Source organism: Lissotriton vulgaris, chromosome 1_1 (genome assembly GCF_964263255.1).
Source record: "Lissotriton vulgaris chromosome 1_1, aLisVul1.2, whole genome shotgun sequence".
In the NCBI taxonomy this organism is placed as follows: Eukaryota; Metazoa; Chordata; class Amphibia; order Caudata; family Salamandridae; genus Lissotriton; species Lissotriton vulgaris.
Genome location: NC_141685.1, coordinates 277726888 through 277738346, shown reverse-complemented (window position 1 = coordinate 277738346; position 11459 = coordinate 277726888). Strand labels below are relative to the sequence as shown.

The 11459-nt window shown below is 44.4% G+C and overlaps 1 non-coding gene across 1 annotated transcript; it reads right to left on the bottom strand.

Moving 5' to 3' along the window:
* Positions 1-11343: 11343 nt before the first annotated feature.
* LOC147746957 (U5 spliceosomal RNA) lies at positions 11344-11459 on the bottom strand. The gene has a single exon (XR_015300445.1). It is a non-coding gene; the product is annotated as a U5 spliceosomal RNA (small nuclear RNA).

The window sequence follows — 11459 nt, the reverse complement described above, 5'->3', positions numbered from 1 at the left end:
GATTTGGACTGGGAGATCGTCCTCATGCATCCCCGTGAGGTAGCGATAAAATCGAGGCTAGGCCTCATCCAACTGAATGTGCTCCACAGAACTTATTTTGACAGAGTTCGCCTCCTTAAAATGGGAAGGATAGCAGACTCGGCGTGCCTTAGGTGCCGCCGCCAACGAGGTGATTTTTTCCACACGATCTGGGCATGTGACGCCATACAAACATACTGGGGGCACATATTCACAGAGCTAGATGAGGTCCTGGGAGTGGCTCTGACACGCGACCCTACATTAGCTTTACTGGGCATGACAACTGAGGTGGACCTGCCACGCCCCCTGCTTATCTTCTTGGTACTCGCATTGGTGGTGGCAAAAAGGGACATTGCAAAATACTGGGGGGCAGCGGAAACGCCAGATATAGAGGAGTGGAGGAGGGGCCTGGACTTATATATGGCCGCTGAAAGAGTGACTTATAAAGCCAGAGGATGCCCCAAGAAGTTCCGGAGGGTATGGGAAAAATGGAGGCAATATCATGGTTTGGAGGGGGGCCAATGAGGGAAAGGGCTGAGGGATGGGAGGGCCTAGAACACAGTGGATCTGTCAGAAGTAACTTGGCGTAAATAACAAGGACCCCCTGTTGGAGCAACAGAATATGTTTGACAGGGAAAAAGGACAATGTGAAAAGAGGCATCAAATATAATATCACCAGGGAGAAAACGACAAGTATGAAGCACACGATAAATTAAAAAGTACAAAATATTTTGTTTATTAAGTATATATACTCAGGATAAAAACATTAAAATTTTAACACATAATAAAATGCGACACATAACATATTCTAAGCAATCAATATAATACAAAAAATGACACCATTAATTCATAGAACAGTGGCGGACAATTATAGTCCTCTTCAAAAGGAAGAGGACTATAATTGTCCGCCACTGTTCTATGAATTAATGGTGTCATTTTTTGTATTATATTGATTGCTTAGAATATGTTACTGTTTGCACAACTTTTTGGTTCCACAATTATTAGTGTGTCAAGTATATCTACAACATGAACAGATAAACAACCCCCAAAGGGCAGCATACACTCCCTCTCCCCCCTCCCCCCCCCCACTCCCCCGGACCCACCTTGCGTCTTCCTGGTCAAGGCGCCCTGCCCATCCTCTCACATAGCCTATTTAGACAATTTTCATAAGGCCCCTGTTGTTACTTCTGACAGACAATGTGACAATGTGAAAAGAGGCATCAAATATAATATCACCAGGGAGAAAACGACAAGTATGAAGCACACGATAAATTAAAAAGTACAAAATATTTTGTTTATTAAGTATATATACTCAGGATAAAAACATTAAAATTTTAACACATAATAAAATGCGACACATAACATATTCTAAGCAATCAATATAATACAAAAAATGACACCATTAATTCATAGAACAGTGGCGAACAATTATAGTCCTCTTCAAAAGGAAGAGAGGCCTCCCAGTTCCCTCAAGCGCCAACTCCCCCAATGTGAGAAACACAAGTAGGGCAGATCGCACTCCGGGGAAAAGGGAAGGGGACAAAATAAGAAAATACACTGCTGATAGGGCACCCGTCTAGGTCTGGTCTAAGGTCTGTAATTCTTCTTGGCACAGAGCAGCTATTGAAACACAAGGAGAGTTGGGTTACTAGGACAATATGCTGACCCATACAGATACAATCAGGATTAATTCGGGGAACACTTACAAGATGCCCAGCAATGTTCGAGTTAGGAACCGCCCCAAGGTAACAGGTCTATAGCACCAATGCCACGCAAATAATCTTCTGCTGTTGATTTCACAGCCGTCAATGATAGGAAAGGAAAGAGTACTGAGCGTTTTGTATAGGTTCCTGGATACCAAGTGAAGTTACAATCACTTCAGGGAAAGGCAATGTCTGCTCGCCGAGCGGTAATTACCGTGCACAAAGAAAAAGGATTCAAGGAAATGAAAAGTAACCATATGAAAAGAAAGGAGCAGTTTAGATAGCATGGCCGCGCTATCTCACTGGATCCTATCTCCGAAGCGGGAAGGAAAGCGTCCGTGGAACCCAACAGCGTCGACCTTCGAAGCGGGAAGGAAAGCGTCCACGGAACCCAACAGCGTCGACCTCCGAAGCGGGAAGGAAAGCATCCGCGGATTCCAACAGCGTCGACCTCCGAAGCGGGAAGGAAAGCGTCCGCGGAACCAAGCAGCACCGTCCTCAGAAGAGGGAAGGAAAGCGTCTACGGAACTCAGGTTTCTGCGTTGTCCATGAACTACAGGCTCAGTCAAGAATCGGGAAGGATTGACAAGCACCCACCTCTTCCTGGGAGGCGCTTATATACCTGTATCCGATTGTGAGTTCCGGACCGCTAGAGCCCAGGGTGTTCTGGGAGATGTAGTGCGGCGGTTACTACGATGCCCAGCCCTGCAAGAATATGTGGTGCCTGAAATCGCTATAGGATGACTGTTCCCTGGAACTGCTTCTTCAGGTCTGGTGAGCTGCCCTACTGCCTGTGGATCTCGCCCTGCAATAATTGTCTCCTGGCCCCTAGCGCTCTGTGAGCGCTAGATCTCCAATGACTATACTTGCCTGCCTCCCTAGCGCCTTGTGAGGGCTGCAGCCTTATTTGGTGGGACCTAGCACCTGGGAAGCACTACAACTTTATTCCAGTAGTGACTGTGCCCTGCCTGCTGTCTAGCGCATGGTGAGCGCTTTGCCTATACTGCCCAGGAGGTGAGGAATGCATGCCCCCTGCAGAGTTGTGCTGCTCTGGCGGAGCGGTGTATTTAAAAGAAAAGCGGGTGCCTACCCCGTATTTGTGCCGCATTATTAGTGCAGCCTGGGGCAGCTGCGTGTCTAATAACAGCCGAAGCCTACCCTGTAGGTTGCGGTTTACTTGAAAATATACCAGCAGCCTACCCCGTGTGTTGCTGACCTTAGCAGGTGCCCACCCCACGCTGTTCCCCCTTTCTTTGTACTTTGACAGCGGGAGCCCACCCTGCTGCCTTATGGCTTCCAGCCAGAGCCCACCCCGTGGGTTTAATGCCAACGTTGGCAGAAGCCTACCCCGCACTTGGAATTTGCCCGGCATCACCGCCGCAGCCTGGGATGAGCAGAACAAGGAGGGGGCCGCCGCTCTGCCTGCGGTGACCCGGAAGAGGAAGAGACGGGCCGCACTGGGATTGGTGCTGGAGGGAGCGCTCGGAGAAAGTCCCGCCCCCACAAGCTGCAAAACACAAGTCTAGGGTCCCACGAGGGGCGGCCTGGGTGAAGAGAGCCTTGATGAAGGCACGGGGCACCCGTGGTAGGGGAGAGCTCCACGCAGCCTGCAGCATTCGGCTGGGAGAGGCAGAGGGGGCCTGATGCACATTCTCTGTGCCTTCCCCTCCGCAGAGGAAGAAGTGCTGCCGACGGAGCCTCTCCAACGGAGGAGAGGCTCTGCCTACTGCCACAGGAGATAAGGAGTTCAGCTTGAGCCCGGTGAGTGGGGCTCCGTTGCATGGTGGTTGGGGGGAAGTGTTGGGGCACATTGTCGGTGCCCTGCCCCTGGGCCAGTACTTTGTCGGGACACACAGCAGCACTACGGTTGAGTGTCGCTGCAACATTTTGGGAAAAGGTTGAGTTAGTAGCCCCGGAGTGGGGCCCCGATCTGCACCATTTGCCAGTGCTTGTATCTGGACACAGCTGCAACATTGGACACGCTTACTTTGAGTGCCAGGTGTATTTGCATAAGGGGCACTGCTAATGTTCTGAGAAGGGCAGTTCTGCATTCATAATGTCATTTAGGCTGATCATGCTTTTCCCCTAAGGGCTACACTTATGGTTGTGATGTATAATGTGTTTCTAGGCCTGAGTTCCATGGCTAATGCAGTTATGCTAATCTGGTTTATGCCCCTAATTGTTACCCAAGGAGTTCCCTGCCTACTGAGACCTTGGTGCTCATGTGGTTGTGCCCACTCCCAATGTTTTCATGCAAATGTGATGTTTACTCTTATTGGGGTTACGAGGGTGCCCTGCTAATGTTATGAAGTAATGTACTTATGCTGATACTATGCATAATGTGCCTTCTACCCGGAGCTAGGCCTATGTCATGTGACAAGGGTCTATGTTTATGCCTATTTTTATGCATCGTGTGATGTCTCAATCTATGCCTAATGTTGCATTTATGTTTATGGCTATGCCTAACCTGATGTTTTCCTTCCAGGCCTACGGCAAAGGTGATTTATGCCTGAGTCTAAAGTTTTAGGACCATATTATCAAGCAAGGGCGATACATTATCGCCACTTTATCGGCAGGAAACTGCCGCTAAAACGTCGATAATGGGCTTGATAATATGCCCTTGTGAATTCCCATAGAAGCCCATGTTAACACCACAACATGGGTTTCTATGGGAATTCACAAGGGCATATTATCAAGCCCATTATCGCCGTTTTAGAAGCAGGTTCCTGCCGATAAAAGCGGCGATAATGTATCGCCCTTGCTTGATAATATGGCCCATAATGCTTTATGTTCCTGTCTGATTACGTTTTCAGGACCTATGCTAATGATGAAGCCTTATGTTTAGGCATGATACTTGTAGCAATGTTGCCCAGTACCTGGACTTGCCAGTAGGAACTGGATGCTACACATTTATTGATGGACTTACATTTATTCTGTGTGCCTTGAAATGGTTCTGGCAGTGGCCCGATTGGCCCTGCCCTGTAAAGAATCCACCTGTCGATTGTTACCCGGTGCCAGTTGGTACAGTGTTACAACTGTGATTGCCATATGACGTGTTCTGCATAATACATATGCTGGTGTTTTTTCACCTAACCTGGTGTGGTCTCTTTTTGTAGTGTGCCTAGTGTGTCGCCTGTGAGTGTGCTGCGCAGATGCTTTGCACAATGCCTCCGAGTTTGGCCTACCCGCTCCGCACAACGCTACCCCGTTTCTAACACAACTCCTGTGTTTTGAAGCCAACAAAAGTCCCACTTAGGGTCCCGCAAGGCTCGATCCTCTCGCCGTCCCTCTTCAATCTCTTCATGGAGCCCCTCACAATCATCTTGAAAAAAGCTGGAGTGAATTACCACCTTTACGCTGATGACACCCAAATCTATTTCAATATCAAGTCTCCCAGCGACATCCGACAGTGTCACTCTAACCAAGATCCAAACTTGGTTCAACGCTAACCACTTAAAGCTCAACCCAGATAAAACAGAACTAATCCTATTCTCTCCAAAAAACAACCATCGACCAATCCAAGAGTGGCTCAAGAATCTGGTTGCCCTAAACTGCCCCCTCGTCCTATCCGACTTAGTTAAGACTGTAGGCATCACCCTTGACAAGAACTTATCAATGGAGGTGCACATCAAAAACTCTTCAAAAGGTGCTTTTTTCTCTCTAAAACACCAAAAGAAATTGAAACATTTTCTTCCCCATGATGACCTCAAGACAGTAGTCCAATCACTAGTTCTCTCTAAAATCGACTATGGGAACGCCATCCTAACAAGGACTCAAAAAGCTCACTAATCGTTTTCTGGCAACGCTCCCAGGATGTGGAACGCTCTCCCTAGAGTCCTCAGATGCAACCCCTCCTTCTCCTGTTTCAAAAGGGACCTGAAACTCCATCTCCTTAACAAATACTTTCCTGACCAACGTCAACTAACCGGGGGCCAGATTATCAAGCAAGGTTGATACATTATCGCCGCTTTTATCGGCGGGAAACTGCCACTAATGCGGCGATAATGAGCTTGATAATATGCCCTTGTGAATTCCCATAGAAGCCCAGGTTCTGAGGTTAACCTGGGCTTCTATGGGAATTCACAAGGGCATATTATCAAGCCCATTATCGCCGCTTTAGCAGCAGTTTCTAGCCGATAAAAGCGGCAATAATGTATCGCCCTTGCTTGATAATATGGCCCTCAGACTTCAATATCCGAGTTCACTTCTCTCTCGCTTGACATTCAAGGATAGTTGGTACCAGACTGTTAACCACCTTTTTTTTTTGTTCTCTCCCCCTCCGATGCACTGTTTACTTATTTTTCATGCTGCATTTTTTTATCCCTGGTTTTTCTTCCTTACTGCCTGCCTACTATGTAATGCAATTTCCTTCTGTTTTTTACAGCGTGTATGTAAAGCGCTCTGATACCTACGGGTCAAGCTAGCGCTATATAACACTTTTAAAATGAAAAAAAAAGCAAAAAAATAAAATACTGTTTATTTCCCTCATATAATAACCAAACCTTGCCCAGAGTTTAAATGAAGGAATCTCTATCTTTTCAATCAGCGGAGTAAGCGTGCAGCAGCTTTCTTTTTCCTTTAGACGCCATCTGCTAGGCCCCGAAGGATAGTTCATGTAACCAGTCAGTGTGTGGGCTGATTACTTTTGGCTGTTTCTGGACTAGTGCACCAGGTATTACTGTTGATATCCCTGATAATATAACAGAGATTAACTGCAGCAAGCTTAGATGCATGCAGTCTTTTCTATCCATTGCAAAAAACTATAGAGTGGTCTTCACAAGTTCAAAACTGCTCTCATTAGGAAATGTGGGCCAATTTTAATTATCTGAGTTGCTAAATGGGGGTTACTTTTAGTCTACGGCCAGGGTTTATTTTCTGTCCCAGTCCTGCCCTGGAGTGGGGGGTGTTTCTTTTCCAGTCTTGCTGGCAGACACAAGTGAGCTCTCTGACAGCTCAGGGCTGGACTGTCTGCAGCTCTTCGGCCTACATTAGCCTACTACGCCACCATTCCATTTTGTAGCCATGTTGTACTGAGAGCCCGCGTCATGCTCTTCCTAATCTCAGTATATTTCTAGACACACTGGCCTCTAAAAGTTGTGCCTGCTGCACAGTGTTGATCTACAATTGATGCCTTGTCAGGCTAAGGAAGTGCCTCACAGCCCCCTGCAAACTTCCTTCAGTGTGTCTTCATTGCTGTGAAAGGCTTTGCCCCAATTGTTTTACAGTATGGTCATTTTAGAAAGAGATTGTAGGTTAGAGAGCTTTCTTTTCAGGAGTTTTCCATTAGTTTCAAGATATCTTATAGAGCTTCTCATTCTTCAAAATATTGTAAAATCCGATATTTAGCTCTTACATTGCACTTCAATCCATAGTTATAATGGTAAGAACGAGTCACACATTTCGCAGATAAATGATACTCATAAATACAGTGAAACCTTTGAAATGTTACATATTAGCATGTGCAAACTTGGCAGCTATGATAGACTGTGCACATAAGAAATTAAGGGGCATATCATCAAGCCCCAGAGATAAAATTATCGCCGCTTTAGCGTCCGTTTTCGAACGGAAATCGGCGATAATTTTATCGCCTAATCAGCAAGGTCACGGTATCACGTGAATCCTTGCATTATCGCCCTTTCCCCCAACGCCCATCTTTGCATCTCTAATGAGATGCAAAGTGGGTGTTCCTGCCCTGACATAACTGGAGAAATGTCGCTAACCGACATTTCTCCAATTATCAATGGGCACGCTAACCTGCAGAGCGACAAGCAAAGTAGCGATAACCTCTGTTATCGCTACTTTCCTTACACCTGCTTTAAGACTGAATTAGCCATGATATCCAATGTAAGGTGGATATCATGGCTAAGTATGCCTCGCCCTATCAGCAAGTTCCCGCTAAACCATGTGCGATTATCGCTGTATTTCCAGCGATACTCGCACAATGCAGACTTACCTATCCCTAACATTGGGGTGGATTATGTCGTATCAGCAAGGTTATAGCCGTTTCTAGCGATGTTCCCTGCTAAAATTTATATCGCCCTAGAGTTTGATAATATGCCCCTTACCGTTTCGTGTTGCTCAAATTAGTGCAATTTCTGCTACATATGTGTGTGCCTTGTCTGCATTACCTGCTTTGTAAATGTAAATGTATGTATGTATAGGCATTTATATAGCGCACTACTTACCCGTAGGGTCCCAAGGCGCTTCGACCGCTGCGAAACCCTTCCTGGCTTCCCTGAGAGATGGTCCCTTAATGGGTATCCCCAGGTGTAAAGAAGAGATATATCAGGAAGCCGAGGTCATTTGTTGTAAGTGGAACTTTATTTTAGTATAGGATATAAATTGGAGAACCCCACCAGGAGCGGTATGACATCTGCTCAGCCCGAACTTCAACTGACATTCAACACACCATTTGAACATTCATGCAATCAACATTCATACACACGCGCACAGGCTGAGCAGCACTCTACATCTTCTCCCTTGCTAACAAAGAAAAGATGACTCTTCACAATATAATTATAAGATGTTACTAAACAAAGTATTAAGCAAATATAAAAATATAATTAAGAACATCTATATATTCAATAGATTTAAAATCAAGTGAAGAGGTGGAGTGAAATCCATGAACAGTAAAATACAGTAAAACCATTTTCAGAACACGCAAAAGGAAGAAAGTTGAAACAACACAACCCTTCTTCCCCCTTTTATGGAGACAATGGGAGAGCGAAATGGAAGTACGCAGAAAGAAGAGATACAAAGAAAAGAAGAAATATGAAAGCAAGCGGTGCAAAGATCACTTGAAGAGAAATAAATGAGAACAAGAGTGAAAGAATTACGGAGCAAAGAAGACGCAAAGACACAGCAGAGAAAAAGATAACACAGCAAGAACCACCAAGACACACTGATTGGCCAGACCAGAGCGAAGGAAGCTTGAATGTTGAAAAAGAAAAATTAGTGCAGAAAGAGAGAACAAGACTTAGTAGAGTGGTTAAAATGTAAAGTGAAACATACACAAAAAATGTGGAAGAAACACAAGCATAAGTAAAACATGAAGAGAAAAGCATCAAGTCTCCACACGTCTTTAAATAAGACCCATATATAGCTAGAGAAAGCTTAGTGTGGAAAATGACGCACGTAAAAAAGGAACTTGACCCTTTTTTAAAAAGAGATCCACACGTCTTATAAAAAGACCCAAATAAATATAGCTAAAAAGCTTAGTGTGGACAATAGTACTGAAGAATGCATTAGCATTTTTAAAGAGACCACACGTCTTAAGGTAAGACCAATATACATATAGCTTAAAAGCTTAGTGTGGTTTACAGTGTGCAGAAGGAACCACACGTCTTTAAAATAAGACCCATATAAATAACTTAAAAAGATGGTGTGGTGGAATGCATTCGCATTCTTCCTTTCAAAACATTAGAATTTTTAAAATATAACAACAACGACAACAAAATATAGGTCCACAGTCCATTGTTCATCACAAATAGATGAGTAAACGCAATAAAACTAAGGGAAAACAGAAACTCACACTACTGGATGGAAATGTGGTAAAAGTAAATGGTAATAAAGCTAGGCAATATCAAAGACCATGTAGGGTGTGACAGTGAAAAGGGTGTGCGCACCACCCCCACTGAAGACTGGACCGAATGTATGGAGACCAGCTCCCAAACACAACTACCCTCAGGGAAGGTATAACTTAATACACTAGCGATTTAAAGGGAAGCTGGAACCATTGAAGCTCTCATTAAAAACATACCACACAGTAAAACCACCCAATAAAAGTGCAAGTGAGACTAGTATAAAGCCAGTACATAGCTATGACATTAAACAAGGACTGTAGTACACTTCTTCATACACAGTAAACACAATACAATCTTCCTTAAATTATTGATTATAAGCATATTGATAAGCATATTAAATAATTGTACATAAACAGTTAAAATGGCAATGTATTGTGAGCGAAACGCCGGTGAGCGAACACTCTCACCCGAGATCTTAAAGCAATATATTAGCTTTTCCACAGATACCTCTAGTAGAACCCGCAGTGTGAAGAGAAAGTTGAGATTAACCGGTGTGACAGTCTGAGAGTCTGAGTCGCGGAAAATAAACTCTTCCATTATGTCAATGTACCATAAAACAAAATTATCATAAATACCATAAATAAGTATAAATAATGAATACTAGAAGAAGCTCCGATCAGAGAAGTTGGTCCAATGACTTGCTGTGGTGTTGTCATGGGGACGTTATCAAAGATGGCCACCAACGTCGTGTTTGCGTCTTTTCAGAAGAAAGTTGGGCTCACATGAGCAACGTGAACAACGCGATGCAAGCGCTGTTTCAAGCACAAACTAACAGTGACGTAGAACAGCTCGAGGACACTCAAAGAACAGTTCGCTCGAGGCAACTTTTGACGTTTGAAGGTAACGGCTTCCTAACTTGGTTAGTCATTTGAAATGAAGTTGATTTAAATACAAAAATAAAAAAATAAAAAAAAATAAACACTCACGATGTATTCCTTCAGTCCCCAAAGTACAACCAAGTATATGCTAATTTTTCATACACTTGAATTCCGCTACTCTCACTCAGGACTGGAATGCTGCCAAAGTCGTCATTAAAACATTGAAAACACGCTGTCAAACACAGCAAATTACTTTCAAAACCGTAGATAACATCTTCATGTGCATGAAGGCGGAAAGTGGAGTACACGGGCAGGCCCACTAGATGGCGCTGGATCCTTACACTCACAAGGTGGCAGGACGGTGTTGACAAGCAGCTGGCGCTTTATAGTTGCTCGAAGGAATTGGTATGCTGAGAAACCAGTAGTGCGCCCCTTATAGTTTAATTTTAGCCGCTTTCAAAAATACATCTCACAGCCCTCAAGAAAGTCTTTATCGGCAATAAGAGTCCTGCTTCAAACTATTACAGCTTTAAAGTTCACATAAACGCTGCTATGAAAATAACTGGCACTTACTTCTAGGGCGACCGGTGAGAGGTCACTGGTGGGGTTCTGGGTGCCAGTACTTTGTTGGAGGTTTCCTTTTCAGTTTGGATCCTTTTTCTTAAGGTTTCACTTTTCGTTCCGTTTCCTTTTTTTTTAAATGTCTTTTAAATTTGCACGGAGGTCCGTTTCTGAAGCGTCGCCAAATGTAAAGAAGAGATATATCAGGAAGCCGAGGTCATTTGTTGTAAGTTGAACTTTATTTTAGTATAGGATATAAATTGGAGAACCCCACCAGGAGCGGTATGACATCTGCTCAGCCCGAACTTCAACTGACATTCAACACACCATTCGAACATTCATGCAATCAACATTCATACACACGCGCACAGGCTGAGCAGCACTCTACACCAGGGTGAGACCAGGCATCCCCGGCGGTCTGGTGGGGCCGTTAGTGAAGATGAGGCAAGCTAATGCCCAGAGTTGCCGAGTGTGATCGCTGATCAGAGTGGTCACCGAGGCGAGAAAATTATCGAGTCCGCTGACCCTGGTCCAGAAACCTGCCAAGCCACACTACTACCACTTTGCTCGGCAGAAAGTGTCAATGAACGCCAGCTTTTATTCGACCAATACTTACATTTCAATAATTGGGTACTAAATCTTTTCTTAACTATATTGGGCAGTTATATCAGCGATAGAACTTTCAAAAATTGTGTGAAACTCTTTAATGTTCCTCTCCACGGAAATCTTTAGTAAAAGGCGAAAGATTTATTCGGTTTGAAGAGAAACCAGAGTAT